The sequence below is a fragment of the Phocoena sinus genome, chromosome 13 (genome assembly GCF_008692025.1).
Source record: "Phocoena sinus isolate mPhoSin1 chromosome 13, mPhoSin1.pri, whole genome shotgun sequence".
Taxonomy (NCBI): domain Eukaryota; kingdom Metazoa; phylum Chordata; class Mammalia; order Artiodactyla; family Phocoenidae; genus Phocoena; species Phocoena sinus.
In genome coordinates this window covers 52686047-52708601 of record NC_045775.1, presented here as the reverse complement: position 1 = coordinate 52708601, position 22555 = coordinate 52686047, and the positions used below count along the sequence as shown (strand labels likewise).

Genomic DNA, 22555 nt, shown 5'->3' with positions numbered 1-22555 from the left:
CACAGACATACTTTCAGGGACTGCCAGCCAAGGGGTTTTAGTAAAGGAACTGCTACAATGTCAGCTGGCAACCAACAAGGAAATTAAGCTGTATCCTCTGCAGCTGCCAAAAGCTGCCCAGGCCCTGAAATTAAAAAATAAGGGCATTCTCTTCATAGTGCCATTAATTAATGCAGCTGGGAGTGTATCTGTAAATGTTACACTGTGTCTTTGGGGGAATTACTCAATGCTGAATTCCACTATTCCGCTAAATTACTCCATGCTAAATGCACATTTGGCTGCAGTCTCTGCTCTTGGTCCATCATGAGTAGGTAAAGATGTATTGTTCATTTATTTAACAAATATGTGTTGACCACCTACTAGGTGCATGGCACAGGGCTAGGCACTGAAGTGGTGAAGAGTGTGTAGCAGACACACTCTTCCCTCTTGGAGCTCACAGTTTAGCTGGAGAGAAAGGAGCTTAGCAATTAAATGCACTATCAATTGTATAATTACATTTGTGATATTGGCCAAAGGGAGTGCAAGGTAGAGGGACCATTTGTCTGGGGAGTCCAAGGGGAGGTGACATTGAGCTCTGAAGGGTGAGCAGGATTTACTCAGGCAAAGAGGAGAGGCGAATGGAAAAGAGTTTCTGGCAGGTTCACACTACGAAGGGGGGTGTGGTTGAGGAGGATGTTGGAGAGGTAGGCAGAGACTAGATCATCCAGGGTGTACTGTACCATTTTCAGTAAGATCACCCTGATTGCAATGTGAAGAATGAATAGGGAAGGGGGAGGAGGGGGTGGAGGGACATTTAGGAAGCTGCTGCTGTAATATAAGGGAAAGGGCTGTTGGTCTAAGCAGTTGAGCAAATGGAGAGAAGTAGATACCAACAAGACCTGGTGATTGTTTGGCTAGGGAGGAATCAAGGAGAAGTCCCAGGTCTCTGCTTCTTCAACCAGATGGATGGTGGTGCCGTTTTCTGAGTTGGGGGACCCTCAGGGAAAGAGGATTGAGAAAACCTTGCCAAGGTTCACATTTGGTCAAGGTGGGTTTGAGGTGCCTGTAAGATGTCCAAGTGGAGATGTTGAGTAGATGTTTGGCTGTAGGGTCTGTTCTCTGTGAGAGAGTAGCTGGTGTAAAGGCAGCAATAAAGTCTCGAGAGTGAGATGGTGTCCTAAGAGAGTATAGAGTTCTATCAGAACAGGGCCTAGGACTGAGCCTGATGGACCCTTATCTAAAGGCTGGCCAGAGGCAAACTATCCGGCAGAGGTGAAGGAGCAGCCAGAGAGGCAGGAAAAACCCAAAAACTAGGAGTTTGGGAAGTGGGGTCATGGAGCCAGGGAAAGGATATGTTGTAAAGAGGCAGTAGCCAACAACACTCAAAATGGCTGAGAGACACAAGGGTGGAGTGAAGGGATGAAAGATAAACTGGAGTGGATTGAAAAGTGCGTGAGAAGTGGAGAAATGAAGAAAGGTGCTGAGTACAGGCAAATCTTGAAAGGGTTGACTGTGAAGGGTCAGAGATAGAAATAGCTGCAAAAGAATGTTTTGTCACCAGTGGGTTTATCTTAGTTTATATTTATTAATTTTAGGGTGGAATAAATTGAATGTGTTTAAATGCCGATGGAGAAGACCTTATAGAGAAGAGGAAGAGAAAGGTACAGCAGGGGAAGGATAATGGACAATAAAGGTGGTTCCTGTGACCATGGGAGAGGATGGAACCAAAATCTGGGTGGAAAGGCTGACCTCATGCAGGAGGCCACCTCCTCTATTATAACAGCCAGGGCGCGGTTGGAGTTCAACTGAACCAGGCAGGTTTAGTATGGGACGTTGAATCCCTCCACCTGATGCCTTCCTCTTACTCTGGGGAGGAGACTGGGAGTAGGGCAAGAGAGATGAGGGATTTGAAGAGAATGGAGAACGTTTGACACAGTCATTGCAGAAGGTGAGAAGGTTGAGATGACCAGAGGTACGGCAGAATGGCAAGGCAGCATGGCAACCCTCCTAAGGTTGGTGGCTTGCACTTGTAAGGTGCCCTTTGGTCCTCCTCTGTGATTTCCTCCAGCAGAGCGCAGCTGTCTCTGCTCTGGTGCAGGCTCAGGTGAAGGAATTGCTAGGGCAGAGGAGCAAATTCCTTTTGCCAAGGAGTTGAGAACCTCGGCAAAAGTGCGGTTGACATGATGCATGGTCAGAGAGAAAGGACAGAAGTTGGTGGGCTGGAAGGGTCAAAGGGGTCAAAGCTCAGTCATGCTGGAAGGAGAGGGGGTTGAGTCAGAGATTTTTGGATGCTGAAGTTTGTGGTTCAGGAGGTGGAGAAATTTAGGACAATGACAAAGCCAGGTTGTGATGGGGGAGAGGAGAGGAGAAAGTCACTGGAGAATATAAGGTCAAGAGACTGAGAGGCAGGGTACTGGATGGGTCATCTGTGTGGTTAGTGAAGCCATCCAGGAGCATGTGGGCAAGAATTGGGGTCAGGGTCATGGTGTGAAGGCCACGGCGCCAGGAGCTAAAGTCTTAAGAGAGTGAGGAAGAGGGAGTGACCAGGAGTTCAGAAGATAGGAACTCCCAGGAAGGGGAGGGCACTGTGGGCTGATGGCAGGATAGAGGATGCGTGAGGGAATGACACTGAAAGCAGAAACGAGTGGCCCAGTCGGTTTTGCCCCAGTTGTCTCTATGAAGCCTGACCCAGGAGCTCTGCAAGCCAGGGCCACATTCCCCTGACTAACTTCTCCTCCCCAAGATTCCCATCAGGGAGAAAGGCATGTGGAGGCCTCCCTTCCTCCTCTCCCTCTTTTCCACCGGGGGCTTTTTTGTCCACCAAATGAACCCCTACCGGGCACTGGCTGATTGGCTGTCAGTCAGGAATCTCAGGCTTGTCTCACCTCTGCTACACACCTTCTGTCTTCCTCAGGTGGGTTGTTGACCCCTTCTGTCTCGGCTTCATTGTCTGTAAAATGAGGACGCTAAAATACACACCCCTCTCAGGGCAATTGTAAGGAATAGAGGAGATAACTTAAGTAAAAACACTTTCTAATCTGCAAAGCACTGTAGGAATGTGAGTGATTTACCTTGTTCAGAAGCCCCTCACATACACCCACATCTCTCCCAGGAGCCCTTCCCAAAAGATTGTGAGTCCCTGCTCCAGAGGAAGCTGTAATCTTGCCCTGGAGACAGGACAAACACACACAAAACAATTAGAGAGGAATGCACAGCTGTGTCTGATTAAGTGCTAAATTGTAAGGTGCATACAATAAGAGCTCTGAGCTCAGACAAGGGAACAATTAGCCAGAGTTGGAAAAGTCTGGGAGGCTTCCTGGAGAAGGTGGGGTGGAAGGGGCCCAGACTGATCACTTATCCTGAGGAGAATATTTGCAAATATGCCCATTCCTTTGTGGCTGCAAAGATGTCAGTCTGACATGGGTCTACGAAAAGTTTCCAGGTCAAGCGTTTTGTCTTGGTGCCCCTGCTTCTGTTGTCACTCCTATAGCCCTGCTCCCCTCTCAGTCACAGACCTGTGCTCCACCTAGCTGGTTGGGCAGCCTGGGCTACACAAATGGATCCTATGTGCTTTGCCCTGGCCTTTCATGTTTGGGTCTCTCATGTCACCACCCATTTCCTGGTGAAACAGAGGTTGATCTTCAGCAAGTTTTCTGTGCCCTGTTTGGGGCCAGCACACACCTGGTACTTTTGCCCAGCCAGACTGTGGGCTTTTGAGCAAGGAGTCCTGGATGCCCCTCCTTCTGCCATCTGCCTCATGGCACCTGGTCAGCCTAGGGCACTTGCATGTCCATAGAACAAAAGCCCTGAGCCAGTTCCCACACCTGCCTCCTTTGCTTTTTACTGCCTTTGCCTCATTGTCCAGAAGCACCCAGCAACCTGCCATTCAGATACAGGCCCCACAGAGCTGCCCCCCCCCCCCCCCGCCCCCCGAGAGCCCAAGACCTGCAACGCCAGAGCTGGCTTCCACCTCCTTTGTTATATTGAAGCCAACTCCTGCAGCCCTCTGGACACTGTTCAGAATGAGGGCCTTCCTCCTCAGTGGCTAGCCCCCATGGCCTGGTTGGTGCTTCTGCCCTGGACCTCCCTCCTCCCTTTACCACAGGCCTGGAAAAGATCCCAGCATGCCACAGAGCCAAGTGCACATGGGTAACATCAGAAGCAAAAATCCCCAAATCTTATATATGCTGTGGACGAAGGTTTCTTCAAAAGGATAGCAGTGATTGGCTAGTCTGTTAATCAGTTCCAGTTGGGGCCATGAAAACAATAGCCACCTTCTGTCAATAGCTAAAATATTAATTTCTGATGGAAAGGGTGAAATTCTTAGAATTCTAGTCCAGATCCCTTGGAACTTACAACTGAGAAAAAGAAGGCCCCAAAAGTAGTTTTCTGGAGGCCAAACACCTGAAACTAGAGATAATATCTTAAATGTTGACAATTAAGTCACATGTTAAAAATCACCTGACTCCTAAAGCAGACCCTTTCTCCCAAGGTTACTTTGACTTTGCAACAGCAGAAAAACATAAAATGTCATTATCAGATGCAGATGCTAGAAACCAATGTCATGATTCTCAGGGGATTTGTTCCATAGCCCACAGAGTCCTGATGCAGGAAAAACTCAGAATTCCCAGGTGAGTAAAGTCTAGCTTGTTCATGCCATTGTGGTGATGTATAAGGTCAGCAATTTGAAGGGGCACAAAGAGTCATCTCTATTAAGGGCATCATGTTGTTTAGGGAATGGAACTCTAGTTAAAGAGAAATGCAAAATCATATTCTCAATTATTATCAAACTCCAAAATTACATTCAAGAGGAGAGGCCCATAATTGCAGCATCAAGCATGAGACAGTGCCATTAATACGATTATCAGGGCATAAGCCTTTTAGAGAACTTAATGCCTCTTTGCTGGCATCATCCTTTGTAAAGCTTCCCCGGGTCTGGAAACTCTCTCAGTTGTAAACACAATTGTTACACACAGTGATTTCCAAGGGTCATAACAAAGATCTGCTGGCCTTTACCAAAAGTCAAAGTTGCCTGGCTAAGAAGAACAGAGAACATTTCTGAAAATGAAAACTCACCTGCCAACTCTAGTGGGAGTTATTGAGAAAGGAAATACATCTAGCCCTGAGTCCTCTCCAGCCCTGCAGCAATTCAGTCATGGGTGTACCTGTCACCTGGAGATATGCATGTGCCACCTTAAATGGACATAGGAGCTTAAGTTTTGGCTGCTGCTGGTAAAAAATCATGGTATGGAAGCCAACAAACCCAGGTTCAAATCCTACTTTCAGATCAAGCCCTGTGTGTCCTCATGGGTACAGTAACACCTATCTCAAAGAGTTTCCAGGAAGGGAAATTAAGTCACTTATGACCAAGTGCCTGCAGACACTTTGTGCTTAATAACTGTTTGTTTCTCCCTTGGCCTTGGCAGTGAGACCAAGTCCTCACCAGAATGAAGTTCAGGTAGTATCTTGGCATAGAATCCTGGGGATTATCAATCTTTGTCCTGGGAGCCCATAGGAGAAATTACTGTCTGTCTTCACTCCAGAAAGTTCAGACATCATCAATCATTATCACCATGTAGAATGGAAAGATCAATTGGCTGTCCCTGAAAGGAGCCACCTGATTTGTCTTTAGGAATCAGTGACTTATGAAGCTCATGTGGCAAATTGTCTCACAGTAAAACCACCACCAGGAGGGGCAGGGCCTCCTCCTTAAATATGACAGAGAAATCTGAGAGCAATGGACCCCATGGATAGTCTTAAAAGGGAAGCAGGCTACATGTAACAATGTGGGTGAATCTCAAAACCATATCTTTCATGTTGAATGAAAGAATTCATACACCAAAGAATATATATGACATTCAAGAAGACATGAAAACTAATCTATGGTGGTAGAAATCAGAACACTAGTTGCCTTGGGGATGAGGAGAGAATTAACTGGAAAGAGGCTTGAAGGAGCTTTCTGAGATGAGAGAAACGTTCCATCTGTTGACTGGAATGATGATTTCATGGGAGCATACCACTGTCAAAACTCATCACACTGAACACTGCATTTGTGAATTTTATTGGTTATAAATTAGACCTCAACTAGCAAAACAAAACAAAAAGGGAAGCAGCAGTGTTTAGGCAGAGGGAAGTACAGGCAAGTGGGAGAAAGAAGAGGGCTCCCCACCATCAGTCCCACTACTGTGCTGGGCAATTTCTCCAGCACCAAACTCTGGGGAAGCTATGAACTGACTTGTCAAAATAAACTACGGAGAGGATGCACTTTTCTAAAAATGAATACCCTATTCTGGGCCAAACATTAGGTTCAAGCCCTTATTCCTCTACAATTTGAAAACCTTTCCATCACCATTTCCTTCTTTTCTCATCTAAAGCCATCCCAGAGCGTGGTTTTCTAGAATCAGCCTCCTTTAGAAGTCACCCTCCCTCCACCCCAGCTGCACATGCACATTATTACATAACGTTAACTCTATAAACTCCATGCCCATAATGCCATAGAAGAAGGAAACAGAGTTTAATTGATCAACAAACGTCACATTAATGATCATCAGAAGTCAGAAAAAAGAGAGTTTGGGTCATCAAGAAACTTCCAAGAGAAAGAATCCTGACAAACAAACATTTCAAAAAGCAGAGGCCCCCAAAAGGTGGGAAAATGGAATGGGCAGCTGGAACCGGAACAAAACTCACAGATTGTAGAGCCAACTCCATCATCAAGTCCTTGTGTGACAAATCCCTAGTGTGAGGTCAAAGGGGATTTATCGCAGATGACAAAAAGATCATAAGCAGGGTGGCTTCTGCTTCAGTTTGATTTCTCTGCTGTTCTCTTGGCTCTACCTTCTTCCCAGCTCTGTTCCTTTCTACAAGCATCTCATTCAGATAGAAAAGGGTCTCTTCTTCCCCTTGTCTCTTTTTATGATTCAGGAAAATTTTCCTATGAGATTCCCCTTTGCAACACATTTGCTGCGATGGAGTCACATGACCCTTCCTAAGCCAATCACTGGCTAAGTCAATGGAACCACCTTGACTAGTTTATACTAATTAAGGTTTACTCCTGAAACTTCACATGAAGAAGGTATGGACCCCAAAACACAGTGCTACCAGCCAGGACAAAGGGGGTGTTACAGGTAGGGTTTCCCTGCCCTGCGTGTAGGAAGTTTATTGGGGAGTACTCTCAGCATCAAAGAAGTGAAGTAAGCAGGAGTGGACAAAGGGAGAAGTTGAGCTGCAATGAAATCATAGTAAAAACCTTAGCTGATCTTTCAGGGAGCTCTGGTGCTGGGCTGGCTCAGAGTTGTCCCAAATTGAGGTGAGAGAGCTAGGTCTTTTTACTCCTGTATCAATCAGACATTAGATGTGGGCTGCCCTGGGAAGGGAGCATTACCTGGGGCAAGGCAGCTCTTTTCGGCTGAGGAAAAATCTCAGAGAGGGACTCAGCTGATGACTGCGGCTGTCAACCTTCCCAGGAGATGGGGAAATGAGTGCTTCAGTCTTGGAGGGGGGATCTGGGTGGCTCAACATGTCATCCACTGTAGGAGTGATGGATGCTGCACGGGCAATCCCTCAGATCTCCTAGAAACCAACTAGGAGTCCACGCTCATGTCTAGAGAAAGCATTATATGTCAGCCTTTACCGGAACCATCTCTGGAACCCAATTACCTCATTACCCTTCCACTTCCTTAGGAAAAGATGACAGGAGAGCCTCCAAGTGTCAGCTACCATCCTGGCTTTTAAAAGTGGGACAGCTGGGAGATGGCTATGTGGACTGAGTTTGGGTGGGACCCAAACCCTCAGACTTAAGAAACGTGATGCCCACAAGAATGAAAATCCACAGGAACAGTCTTGAACAAGCCAGGAGCCTGCTAAGCTCTGGCATCTGCTGAACTTCCCAAATTACACACATTAAGCTGTTCAGTTCCACATTTCTATAGCGTGCTTCCTGCCAAGCTTCCTAGCACAGTCTACACAATGGGAAAATCAAAACGAGCAGTTAGACCAATTACGGATACGACAGGTCAAACAAATAAGCCTTTATCTAGGACTTAAGCAGACACAGTCAACAAGGGTCTAATCCAAAAATTGAGATTTGGACAAAGAAAGGCTTTATAAAACAAAAAGGGGGGTGGGGTGGGAGTAGAGATATTTGCGTGAATTTTTTCTCTGTATCACTGAAAATACTAAAATAACATTTTATCCAGCCTCTCCATGCTGCCCTGTCCCTCCATCCCTAGCCTCTTGAACATTCTCTAGGTCTGTTACTAATCAGGCTGTAGAGCCAACTCACAGAGAAGTGTTAAGCTAGGGTATGAAAACAGTTGTCATTGAAAGAGCTGGAAAATTTACTTTGTTAATTGTTATGTATCTAGTTGAATGCCCAAGAATTAAAGCTATACACAGGAGTGTTTGTGTGTATATTCAGGAAGTACAGAGACTATGTGTTACAGAAACCCCAAGCATTTCAGCTAAGTGAGAAATTCTAGGTAGAGTAAGGGACTTGAATCTAATAATACCATTATTGTAGTCAGGAGCTAGATACGATAGGACTTTATTATCTTATTATTACTTTTAACAAGAAAAACTGTTTACAAGTTTCTGGTCACTCTCATTCCAGCAGGAGAGACCTCAAGTCTTGTGGATACTCATTGTTCTGTGGAAAGGGAAATGCAGAGAAGTTTTTGTTATCCTTTTTCCCCCTCTGGACTAACAAAGGCCACCCCTCTTCATACAGGTCCATAATCTCTGCAATTCTGAAGTCCATAAGCCTCTGGAAAATGAAAACTTTTTTTCATAGTGGCACTATAACTAACTTGGTTATTTTGGCAGTAAAACCTGATTGGAATTTATGGGGGGGTAGTTATAGTTTTCATTTATCCCATATTTCACTACAAATATGTTAATGTGTTTGATCACAGGTGCTGCTCCAGGCATATTAATATATCTGAATGAAGATATATATTTCAGGGAATTATCAGCATATAGATGGTATCTGAAGTCATGGGAATGGTTGACATGGTCCAGGGAATGAAAAGAGACTGAGAAGAGAAGAGGGCCGAGGACCAAATTTAGTGAATGGGCCTGAGGGAGGATCAGAAAGCCAGGAAGAAGTGAGAGAGGAAATGGAATCAGCTCTTTTGCCCTTTTTTTATCCATTTCTGTTTCCCTCAAACTTTAAAAACTTAATTACAGATGTGAGATTACTAGGCAATATTTAACCTAACCCCTGTAGCTTGTGCCCCATGCTTCACTAATTGGATAGCTTTTGCAAGTCCCTGATCACACAATGCCTGGCTTAACATGCAGATTCTTTTCTTAAATTAAAGAAGTAGAAATGAAGAATAAGTAATTAATGGATGACTAGATCTTTTCCCCAGCTTCCCCTTCGGTAATCCTGCGAGCCAAGTGTGTGAACAAGATAGCATCTAAAGAAAGATCACAAGGAGTCAGCAAGTCTGCACCCGGTGAAAGATGACGAAGACAGTGACCCCCTCCCCAAATGATTAAGTGAGACTAGCTTCCCTTTTTTCCCTTTAAAAACTTTCATGGCCAAGCAGAATCTTGAGAGTTGGTTCTGGGTCATGAGTCCGCCTTCTCCGTAGGTTGCCAGCCTCCTGAATAAACCACCTTTCCTTTTCCAACCAACACTCTTCTCTTGAGTATTGGCTTCTGAGCAGCCAGCAGCTGCACCTGAGTTCAGTAACAGAAGGTGGAAAACAGGGTGTGGAGATGCAGCAGCCCAGGGAAGAGGTTTCAGCATGACAGATGGTTATCAGTGTCGGCTGCATGGAAGTCAGTGGAGGACCAGAAGGTAGCAAGGGGGTTTGCAGCCTTAGAGGTCTTGTCTCCTAGGAGGCTAAGAACACATCCTAAACGTATTTTATGTTTTTAAGAGTGCTGAACTCTGCTTTGTTTATTGTAGGTGCACATTAAAGACTTGTTAATTAATTGAATGTGTCAATTAAAGCCCCTGATCAGAGGGGCAAACCTGCTTTTGTGAGGTCTCATTTGGGATAAAAGGCTGGGAACACAACAGAAAGAGCATAGAGAAAGAGCATGGAAATGACTAAGAAGTGAGTGCTAAGTGCTCACTGACATGAAGAGCTGGAAAGGAGAACATTTCGCTCCTTACTACATGGAAGAGCGGTGGGGCTGGGTAACAGGAAACAGTAAAATCGGTAGGTCTTTGAAATGAAAGGAGTAAGAACCATGGTGGAAAGAGAAAGTAGATTAACCAAATAAACATTTATTCTTAAACTATGGGTCAGGGCAATTTATAGAACCTTAGCGATAACCAAATCAACTATTATTTTACAAATGATAAACACTCAGAGAGGCTGAGAGACTCTCTTAAGTAAATAGCTAGTTACCCGCAAAGCCTGGACTCAAACTGAGGGCTCAGCCCCAGTCCAGTGCTAATTCCACTATAAACATAAAATCTCACCTCTGGGCCCCTCTTTCGATTTCCTGCCTGTCTTCCCACACTTTTACTAGTAAAAATCTGGGTAAAATGAACATCTGGGCAGCTACGATCATCCGCATAAAATCACAGGCACTGGGGCTAAAGCACTCTCAATGGGCAACAGGTACCATGATGGATTCAAAGGCCAGAGATGGAGGGATTTACTCATCTGCCTCTTCCAGAAAACTCTGGGAGGGAAGAACCAAGCATGGCTTCAGAAATTCACCCTGGAAAATCATTTTTTAAATGTATTGGGTGTGTAGAAGAGTTTATTCTCTTTTCCAAATGGTATTTATTACTTTCATAATCAGAAAACATTCATTTAAAAAAAAAACAACTTTTTTTTAAACGAGAGAGTAGGCAGTGGGGAGAAAGAGTTAGGGTGAAACAGGCTTTTTGCCAGTGTGACCAGCAACCTCTTAGAATCAGGTTGTGCCAGATGAAAACCAGGCAGGGCTCAAGGGAAACCAATTTTACTTTCCTTTCCCTCTTTTTCTCTTCTGGTTTGGTTTGTATGGTGAACTGTTGTGCAAGTCAGCAACTTGCATAGGGAAGACTAAGAATGTATTTTCTTGACTTGGTGAGATAGGAGATCAGTTAAAGGGGGAAAGGGAAAGAAAATGGACACTGGAGAATGGGAGAAGCTGTGACTTTGGGGGAACCATTTCAGTGAAATACTATGTGAATGTCTGTTATAAGCAAGACCGAGGAGGATGAAACATGGTCCTTGCCCTTAAAATGTGTGACTGTTTACTGATCTGTCCTTCAACCACCAGCACTGACAGTACTTGATGGGCAAAAGGGGTTCAATCAACACCCCCTGAATGAAAGAATCAGATGTCCACTCATGAAAAGATGCAGCACATCCTTTTAGGTAGAAAAAAAAAAAAACCCATACCATTTTCCTTGACTTTTTTGGATCCACCAGTCCCAACAGGTACCTTCTCCTTCAAGATGTCAGGAAAACCAGGCCTCAGGGTACTGATGGGCCAACATTTCTCTTCTCTTGGAATTCAACACTGCCTGGCTGGCCATTAATTTTGCCAGCTGCCCCTCAGAGTCACAGATATTGGGAGAAGACCCAGACCTGAGCAGAGTCTGCTCCAAGACTGCCAAGTCCTCATGTCTAAGGTCAAACATGCCATTCTGTCCCTAAGGAACCCCAGAGACAGTTTCTCCCCATTTAGTGGCAAGATCCAGGCTTGGCTGATGTGCTATGATATTGGGATCTAAAAGCTATTCTTATTTTGCTTCCAAAAGTCACTTTTGGATGCCAGAAAGGGAAGTTTTAACCTCTAAAGCCTGGAACACAACATTCCAAAACAGCTGGAAAGGCCTTGGAAACTTCTCAGATGAAGTTAATTAAAACCTTCCTCTGCCCCAAGGGTCAAATCCTGCTGTTCATGGATAACTCTCAAGTTGTTGTCTAGCTTAGTCTCCAGATAAGCAGGTCTCCCAAGGACTTGAGAGTTTGGTCTGGAAAGCTGTGTCCTGCAGAACAGGCCAGCTGTTCCTGCCAGGAGAACAGTTGTTTTCTGCCTCAGAGATTCTAGGCCAGAAATGTAAGGAGAGCCCACAGACGTTTCTGCTAGCAGCTTTTACTATGGTTCATACCCCCAATTTTCAGCCAAAGGAATTCTACTCCTCGAATCCACCCAGGAAGAAAACACCTCCATGATACATAGCTTTGAGTCCTATGCTTATCATCAGAAAGGCCAACTTCGCTCTGGGAAGAATCGATGGTGTCAGTCTCTCTGCACAATGTCAATAACTTGTATCACTGAAACGAAATAAGAGGGTTACCATAGCAGGAAGGCAGTGCCTCACTTGCTCTCCTGCTAATGTGAGACACTGCTTAGTGCAAGGATCTGCGCCTAGCCCTGGCTTGGCCACACACAGCTGGGAGGCATTTCAGGAGAAAGGGAGCCATTGTTCCCAACAGGATGCATGCTTTGCCAGCATGTCTCTTCATCAGCCTAACACAGGTCATCTTCTCTGCCTGTGGATCAGCAAAGTCCTTCTCAACAAATGTCAAATGTCTTTGGGTGTTAAAAGATCCCCGAGAACAGATGTGGTTGAGGTATCCAATTGTAACTTAAGGGTTATTTGCCCAGTCTGATTCACTAAATATTGACTAAGTGGCTGACTTAAAAGAAACAATGGGGCTTCCCTGGTGGCGCAGTGGTTGAGAGTCCGCCTGCTGATGCAGGGGACGTGGGTTCGTGCTCCGGTCCGGGAAGATCCCACATGCTGCGGAGCGAATGGGCCCGTGAGCCATGGCTGCTGAGCCTGCGCTCCGCAGCGGGAGAGGCCGCAACAGTGAGAGGCCCGCGTACTGCAAAAAAAAAAAAAAAGAAACAATGCCTTTGCTACTGGAAAACCAATGTAAGACCAGGTCCCTGACCTCTGACCTCCAGGAGCTTATCATGTGGTAGTAAGGGGCCCTGAGCATGTCAGCTGTGGGCTCTGCCACACCCAATGTCTCCTACGAAGGGGGATCCTCCCTTATCCAGAGCCCCCCTGCTCAGAGAAATAGCACCAAGCTGTTCTATGTCCAGGAATGGCCACTGATTGTCCAGGACCAGGGGCCTACCCCACATGCCACCCCCAATAGGCAATGTAGTGGCCTTGAGTGGACTGGCATGGAAAAATGGCAAAACCTATGGGAGCTGGGTATATGTGGAGGAAGCAGAGCGCATATGCTTAGGTAGAAGCTGGGTCCTTAAAGGCCACGCCCTGGAGTGAAGAGCCTTTGACTTGGCTTTACCACTGTTCCTGCCTTTCCTAATGTCCAACTGTTTTCTTTTTTCTGGGCTCCTCTGTGTATGTAGCTTTCAAAACACATGCCTTAGCACACACACCTACACATACACACCCCACTGCCACCACTACTTATAGTAACAAGACAAATTCTATTCCTGACCAAGAGGGAAGAGGAGTAAGAGAAGTCATGCGATCACCATGCTAGGAGGTGGAGGGCTTGTGTGATCTTAAACCTTCAGTCGAGCTGTAGTTTGAGCCTCACCCAGCTGACACAGCCACAGGGATTGTAAGTTCCAGGAGGGCTGCCTTGTTTGCTGCTGTATCTCCTGGCACAGTGCCTGCACAGTTGGTGATCAGTAATGCTGGCTGAATGAATGACTGAATAGACTGGGAACCAGAGAGATTAACGGAGGTTTAGCATTGGCTGTCTTTCGTGTGTCACAATCTCTCTCCCCGATGCTCCATGCCTGGGAGGCTCACCTACACTGACTACATTCAAAGGCTTCCTTATCCCCTGACTTCCAGTGGGGTTCAGCCAAATGGGGAACCCTAGCCAGAGATCAGAGACAAGGAGGCAAGTGACACCAGGGTATACATGCCCCCATGAAGGCTACATTCTTATAAGGAGGCCCCCTCCATACTACCCCTCTGCCTCCCAATTCTCTCACTTCTTCAGGCCTTAGACATATAATGACTCCCAATCCAATGTTACCTGCCCAAGAAAACATCAATCCTTTATGGTTCCCCCACCAACCCTTGTAAATAATGCCTTTATTAAATGCTCCTCAAAGCACACAGTTTGAATGTAGCATCTGTTTCCTGCTGAGACCGCAAATGACAGAGGTTCCAAAAATCAAGTGTATACGCTTTTTGCTATCTGGTTTTCTCCATGTTCTAGTACATTCTGCTCAGCTCTATCAGCAAACACTCATTGCTTCACAGAGGCAAGCTGGTTGGGAGGGTATTTGCCCAAACTGGACCTGTTTGAGGTGAGGGGGTGGGTGGCAGAAGGGAAGCAACAGAGTGTCCTGCCTCATGCTAATAATAAATATACTGCATAAACAGTGAGGAAGACACCTAATTTGGTTCCTACCTTCCCAGCATGAAGTTAGGGTCAGACCTCCCATTCAGGAAGAAAGTTTTCCTTCTCTGATAAAATTAGTTTCTTTAGCTAAAAATTCTTTTTTTGAGTTATGTTTTATTGTACAACCACAAAATAATAATCAAAAAGGTTCTTTTGGTAAGAAGGCCATTGCTCTGCTCTAACCACACATTTAATTTACCCAAATTAATGCAGCAGAAGTTGAGTGGGGGTGGAATCTTCTTTTCTATGTCATTTGTCTTTTTAATATTGATAAGCTCTCAAAAAGCAAGAGTTACTAAGCGTATCAAGCTGTGCTCTTCTTCAGCCTTTAGTGTGGAGTTAGGGAGAGTGGGTGGAAGCAGTAGGGATATTTATTTTTATGGTAATTTATCCTCTCTGAACATACTAATAGGGAAAAGTACATTTTAAATTTTCTGAAAAGGAGATTAAAAGGGTCTCAAGTGATCTGAAGCTTTCTCTCGCCTCTAAAAAAATCTTTCCACAGCTCTCTGGTGCATATTATCTTGTCAACTTGGGATCTACTATTAATGCAGGTTTCCCACCAGGCAGATTCAACAGCAGTCTAAGATAGAAATGCCTGATTTCCTACCTAAGACTCAAATGGAAAAACACAGCATCTGAATTTACTTGTTCTGTTTTTTTTTCCCTCCCTCTCACCCCTTTTGAAAAAGGACTGGTTTCTTCAGTTCTCAGCCTTTTGGCAGCAGCCGTTTAAAAGAAAGAATCACACGGTAATTATTAATTTTGCATGGGATCAACTCTGGCCTCAGCTTTCATCTGAGATGCAGTTACATGAAAAACAGACTGCGTTAATTTCATCCCCTCTGGGGTTGCTTGGCAACAAGGCCTTGTTCCATATCATCTTTTATTCTTGGCCCAGAGTGATCTCTTTGGGGCATTGCTCATGCTAAGGCAATCATCATCCTGTTGCTGTCCCTTCTGAATGTGTCCCTATGGTCCTGATGGCACAGGGGGTTGGTGGCTTAGCTCCAGTCATACTGGCTGGGGTCTGTAAAAGCTCTGAGCTTGTCAGCACAGAGAATGAACTATGCTTGGGGAATTGGGGATTTAAACAATAGAGGTTAGACAGGAGAGAGAGTGAGGAAGCATGAGCTATGTCTAAAGCGATAATGGAGGACGGTGGGGCAGAGATGGGGTAAATACTAATGGGATAAATACTGAAGTCTTTTTTGTTTTTAATATTTATTTATTTACTTTTGGCTGCGTTGGGTCTTTGTTGCTGTGCGTGGGCTTTCTCTAGTTGTGGCGAGTGGGGGCTACTCTTCGCTGCGGTGAGAGGGCTTCTCATTGTGGTGGCTTCTCTTGTTGCAGAGCACTGGCTCTAAATGACTGGGCTTCAGTAGTTGTGGCACATGGACTCAGTAGTTGTGGCACATGGGCTTGGTTGCTCCACGGCATGTGGGATCTTCCTGGACCAGGGCTTGAACCCATGTCCCCTGCACTGGCAGGCGGATTCTTAACCACTGCACCACGAGGGAAGTCCCTCAAGTCTTTTTTAAATTAAAAAAAAAAAAAGCATTACTATGTTCTGGTTTGGAAATCTTTCTAAGCTCTATTGTCAAATGATAAATGTGAGGTCCAGAACAGTTTTTTGGGTGGGAAAGAGAAGAAGGGGAGGTATAAAAATATTTTATTTTTGCATAAAGAAAAATATATGGATGGGCATTTCCTGGTGGCCGAGTGGTTGGAACTCCACGCTTTCACTGCTGAGGGCTTGGGTTCAATCCCTGATAGGGGAACTAAGATCCAACAAGCTGCATGGTGTACCCAAAAAAAAAAAAAAAAAAACCGGATGATTACGAGTGTTTGTGAGGGGAGAGAATGATGAGGTAGAAGGGCGGAGGCGAAAACAAGAGTTTTCACCTGTGTACCTCTTTATATTGTTTTGCTTTATAAACTAAAATAATGTTACTTAGTCCAAAAAATTTTTTTAAATAAATATTAAAAAGTGTTAGCAATTCAGTGCAAGCTGTTAACGTTTGGGAGAGTTGGGAAAGTTGGGTGAAGAGTATTCAGAGTTCTTTGTACTATTTTTGCAACTTTCTGGTAAGTCTGGAATTATTTCAAAATTAAACTTAAAAGAAATTTTAAAAAATATTAGCAACTCCAACGAATTTTCTAGCCTTTCCTTCCTGTTCAAACATCATTCTTGCTATCCTTCAGAGGCAGTCAATCTGCATATATTGAACATTCTGAGTGACTTGGTAGGAGATGGGGATATCTTTGAGCATTTGAGCTGCAGAGAAGAGACCTCAGCTAGGAACATTAGCCTTAATCAGAGTGTGGTTCCATCCCTGTCCCAAATGGCTTTAGCTGTGGTCCCTAAAAATCTCAGAAATCTCAACCTCCTTAGGGACTGGTCTCTCTGAGTATGGAACTCCCATGATGAAAGCATCACTCTTCAATTCATGTAAGCCCTCAATTGTGCCTTCATGGCTCCCCTGGACATCCTTCAGTGTTTTTTCCTCTCTGCAGCCATCTCCTCATCTTTCAAATCACTCTGTATCTATCTTTCTCCACTAGACTAAGCTCCTTGAGGGTATGTGCAATGACTGAGCCATCACTACACACAGCTCCCCTGGCATAGCATAAGTACGTACTTTTTTAAAATGTTTTTATTTAAAATAAAAACTTGAAATAATTATAGATTCACATGAAGTTGCAAAAGAATATAAAGAGAAGCTATAAATGCCTATATTTAAAAAGAAAGAAAAATCTTAAATCAATAACCTAACTTTTCACCTGAAGTAACTAGAAAAAGAAGAGCAAACTAGAACCAAAGCAAGTAAAGGAAGGGAGGAAAAAAAGATTGGAAAGGAAATAAATGAAGTAGAGACTAGAAAAACAATAGAGAAAATCAATAAAACCAAAAGTTGGTTCTTTGTAAAGATCAACAAAATTGACAAACTTTTAGCTAGACTGAAAAAGATAAAAAGAGAAAAGACTCAAATGAGTAAAATCAGCAACGAAAGAGAGAACATGACTATCAACCTTACAAAAAAAAAAGGGCTATAGGGAAGACTATGAATAATTATATGCCAACAAATTAGATAGCAGAGATGAAACAGACAAATTCCTGGAAACACAAAAGCTACTAAAACTGAGTCCGTAAGAAATAGAAAATCGAAACTATGATAAGTTATCACTTCACACCCACTTCTATGGCAATAATCAAAAAGACAGACAGGGCTTCCCCGGTGGCGCAGTGGTTGAGAATCCACCTGCCAGTGCAGGTGACACGGGTTCGGACCCTAGTCTGGGAAGATCCCACGTGCTGCAGAGTGCTGTGCCCGTGCGCCACAGCTACTGGGGCTGCACTCAGGAGCCCACAAGCCATGACTGCCGAGCCCGTGTGCCACGACTGCTGAGGCCCATGTGCCTGGAGCCTGTGATCCACAACAGGAGAGGCCACCGCAGTGAGAGGCCTGCGCACTTCGGTGAGGGGTGGCCCCTACTGGCCACAACCAGATAAGAGCCCGTGCGCAGAAGCAAAGACCCAACGCAGCCAAAAATAAAATAAAATAAATAAATTTTTTTTAAAAATTAAAAAGACAGGGACTTCCCTGGAAGTCCAGTGGTTGAGACTTCGACTTCCAATGCAGGGGTTGTGGGTTCGATCCCTTGGTCGGGGGGCTGGGATCCCACATGCCTCCCGGCTAAAACCCAAAAAACCAGAAGGTAGGACAGAAGCAATATTGTAACATTCAATGAAGACTTTAAAAATGATCCACATCAAAAAAATTTCAAAAAAAAAAAAAAAGACAGACAATAACATGTGTTAGTGAGGATGTGGAGAAATTGGAACTTTCATACACTGATGGTGGCAACGTAAAATGGCACAGCATCTTGGAAAACTGTTTCAGTCCTTCAAAAATTAAACATAGAGTTACCACATGGCCCCAAAATTGCGTTTGTAGGTATGTCCCCAAGAAAATTGAAAACCTACTTTCAAACCCTTGCACATAAATATTCTTAGCAACATTATTCATAACAGTCAAAAAGTAGAAACAATCTAGATGTCTATCAATTACGAATGAATAAACAAAATGTGGCATATCTATATCATGGAATATTATTCAACCACAGAAAGGCATAAAGTACTGATACATGCTACAAGTTGCATGAATCCTGAAAACATGCTAGATGAAAGAAGCCAGACACAAAAGAACACATATTGTATGATTCCACATATATGAAATATCAAGAATAGGCAAATCCACAGATACAGAAAGTAGGTTAACAGTTTCTAGAGGAAGGGGGAAGGGAGAATGGGGAGCGACTACTAATGCATACAGGGTTTCTTCTGGAGGGATGAAAATGTTCTGGAATTAATGGTGATAGCTGCATAACTGTGAATATACTAAAAATGACAGAATTATAAGCTTTAAAGTGTGAATTTTATGGCATAAAAATTATATGTCAATTTTTTAAAAAGAATGAGTAAAAGCAATAGCTAATGCCTTTAAAAATGTAATGAGAGATTCCATTTACCCTTTACTCATTTACTCTTTACTCATTTACCCCAATGGTAACATCTTGCATAACCATAGTACCATATTACAACCAGGCAGATGACTTTAGTACAATCCACAAAGCTTATTCCAATTTCACCAGCTTTACATGCCCTTGTGTGTATGTGTGTGTATGTGTGTGCATGTAGTTCTATGCAATTTTATCACATGTATGTTCATGTAACCACCACCACAGTCAAGACACAGAATTGTTTCATTATCACAAGGATCCTTCCTGCTCTGTTTGTACTCATGCCCTCCTTCTCTCTCTATCTCTAACCCCTAGCAAACACTAATCTATTCTTCATCTCTGTAATTTTGTTATTTAAAATTTTTAATATAAATTGCTATACGTCAAAGTGTTATACAAATGTAATATTTTGTGTTTGACTTTTTTCACTCAACATAATTTGAGATCCATCCAAGTTGTTGTGTGTATCAATAGTTCATTCCTTTTATTTATTTTTAAATTTTTTGGTAATGCAGTATTTTACTTATTCTATTCATAATAACTAATATTTAAGAACATTTACATTATTAATAGAACTTAATCTAAAAGAAGTTCAACTTACTTTTTTTTTTAACATCTGAATACTGGGTATTAATAAGAGAAGAGGTAAGATAATTGTGGTCAAAATTACTATTTCAAAAACATAAATGCTTTGTGTTACTAAGTCTACATATAACTCAGTTTGGGGTATAAAGTTCTTTGGCTGCAAGAAAGAACACTTGATTTACTTCACCAAGAGGAATATCTGGGATGACTTCTCTTGGTATTTCGTCTGTTGATTTTTAGCATACTTATCTGTGACTGTATGAACTCCAAATAAGTGTACATAGCTGGTTATTGTAGCCACTTACTATAGAAATAGGAGATGGACAGAAAAAAAAAGAAATAGGAGGTGGACAGATAATGTAACCGTCCAATATTTTTGAGGCCAAAAGCTTAAGCCTGAGGAGTTAAGCCAAGATTCAGGAATAAAGACCCACGGAGATGGAGTGTGAAGCCAAACTGGGAGCTTAAGAACAAAGGCATAAATCGCTTTTTCTGGCAATGATGATGGTGAATTTTCCACCATTTTCCCAGTGGCTTTAGACAGTCTCAGAACCGAGCCCTCTGCACAAACAAGCACAGCAGAGGGAGACGGGTAGAGAGGAAAAACTGAAGGAAAGACCAAGGGGCGATGGTGCCCCCAGCCTGGGCACAGGTACAGTGGGACCCCCTTCAGGCGGCACAGGACCACGCCCATTCCTTTTATTTCAAAATAATTTTTTTTAGAACAGTTTTATTTTTATTTTTTATCTTATTTTTTTAAACATCTTTATTGGAGTATAATTGCTTTACAATGTTGTGTTAGTTTCTGCTGTATAACAAAGTGAATCAGCTATATGTATACATATATCCTTATCTCCCCTCCCTCTTGCATCTCCCTCCCACCCTCCCTATCCCACCCCTCTAGGTGGTCACAAAGCACCAAACTGATCTCCCTGTGCTATGTGGCTGCTTCCCACTAGCTATTTTACATTTGGTAGTATATATAAGTCCATGCCACTCTCTCACTTCGTCCCAGCTTACCCTTCCCCCTCCCCGTGTCCTCAAGTCCATTCTCTATGTTTGCATCTTTATTCCTGTCCTGCCCCTAGGTTCTTAGAACAGTTTTAGATTTACAGAATTATTGTAAAGATAGTACAGAGAGTCTTCATATACTCCACATCCTGTTTCCCCCTATCATTAGCATTTCACAATTAATGGGTCAATCTCGATACATTCTTGTTAACTAAAGCTCATTACTTGAGATTTCCTCAGTTTTTCCCTTAATGACTTTTTTCTGCATCAAGATCCCATCCAGGATACAATACTACATTCGCAGTTATATCTCCTTAGCTCCTCTTGGCTGTGGCTGTTTCTTGGACTTTTCTTGGTGTTTTTTTTTTTTTTTGTTTTTTTTGTTTTTATGACCCTTAAGAGTTTTGAGGGGTCCTGGTCTAATATTTTGTAGAATATCTGTCAGTTGTGATTTGTCTGATGTTTTTCTCATGGTTTAGACTGGGGTAATGTGTTTTGGGGAGGACGTACCACAGAGGTAAAGTGCCATCCTCATCACATCATATCAAGGGAACATATTAACAATATGACATCACTGCTGATGTTACCCTTGATCACCTGGCTGATAGTGTTTGTCAGGCTTCTCTACTGTAAACTTACTCTGTTTTCCTCTCTCTTTCCATACTGTACTCTTTGGAAGAAAGTCACCACATACAACCCACATTTAAGGAGTGGAAAATAATGTTCCATCCTTTTAAGGGCAGAATATCTACATCAATTACTTGCATGAGAGATATATCTAGTCTCCCCAATTTACTTATTTATTCAGTCATTTATTTATACCAGTATGGAATCATGAATTTTATACTAGAGCTATAATACAATACTACTTTATTAATTTTGTTGTTCAAATTGTTTCAGCTTTGGCCATTAAGAGCTCTATTCCATTGGTTCTGATATCCCTTTGACATATGACCATCACTGTAGGGGTTTTTTGATTTTTGTTTTTGTGAGCATTTTTTTTTTTAACTTCCTGGTACTACAAAATGTTCTAGGCTCAAATTGTAGCTAGCCTGCCCCATTCCTAGAATCAGCTTTTTTCTCCAAGGAGCCTTGGTTCCTTTTGTTGGAGAATGGTATTAGAAACAAGATCTGGGCTCTACGTGTGTTCATTGTTACTGGGGTGTCATATCTTTTAGGTGCTCTCAGTTGACAGAACAAATAACATAGATGTGTATACTAAACCATATATATATACACATCTTAAATATATCCTATTTGTAACCACTTGTACCCTATATTAAGCTAAACATGAGTTCATACTGATATTTCCAACTCTAATCCATTAGGACATGTATTATTCTAGCTTCTTCCGCTTTGCTTATCTATAACGTCCCACTCTAACAACCTTGCTCCCATCACCCATCATTCATTTATTTAATTCTTTCAATTCCAATATACATGTATAGTAGTTTCAGAATTCCTAACCCACACCCCCATGGAAAATGGTACTTATATACAATTCTTTTTGCTTTTAGTCATATAGACTCCTCTCATTTCCAAAGTACTTAGGTCAGCATGTTATTTCCCTTCCTGTTTCAGTGAGGTTGTTTCACACATTTGGAGTATATTTACATTCTTTAGTCACATCTTGTATTCCATCATGGGATCTCTGACTCTTTAAATTACTTCTTTTAATTTGTGTACATCAAGATTTTTTCTTTGTAATGTAAAGCTCAATGGCTTTTGAAAAATGCTTAATGCTGTATTCACCATTACAGTATCATACAGAATAGTTTCATTGCCCTAAAAAAATCCCCTGGGTTTCACCTTTTCAAGCCTCTCCAACCCTGAACCCCTGGCAGCCACTGATCTGCTCACCATCTCTATAGTTTTGTCTTTTCCAGAATGTCTTGTAATTGGACTCATACATCTGTTGTTTTTTTTCAGACTGGCTTCCCTTCACTTAGTGGTATGCATTTAAGATTCATCCATGTCTTGAACAGCTTCTTTTTACTGCTGTATAACATTTCTACTGTATGGATGTATACTTTGTTTAGTCGTTCACCTATAATGGAGATTATGAATCAAGTTGTTATACACATTTCACATGCAGGTTTTTGTGTTGCCAGTTGGGACATCAGTTTTCAAATCAGGAGCATGATTGCTGGATTATA

The 22555-nt window shown here is 43.0% G+C and overlaps 1 protein-coding gene and 1 pseudogene across 1 annotated transcript in view; both read right to left on the bottom strand.

Annotated features, from left to right (window-relative positions):
• The window catches only part of B3GNT2 (UDP-GlcNAc:betaGal beta-1,3-N-acetylglucosaminyltransferase 2), a 398515-nt gene that overhangs the window by 347468 nt on the left and 28492 nt on the right, over positions 1-22555 (bottom strand). The gene's annotated exons all lie outside the window — the stretch shown is intronic.
• On the bottom strand, positions 19520-20065 carry LOC116764222 (annotated as a pseudogene).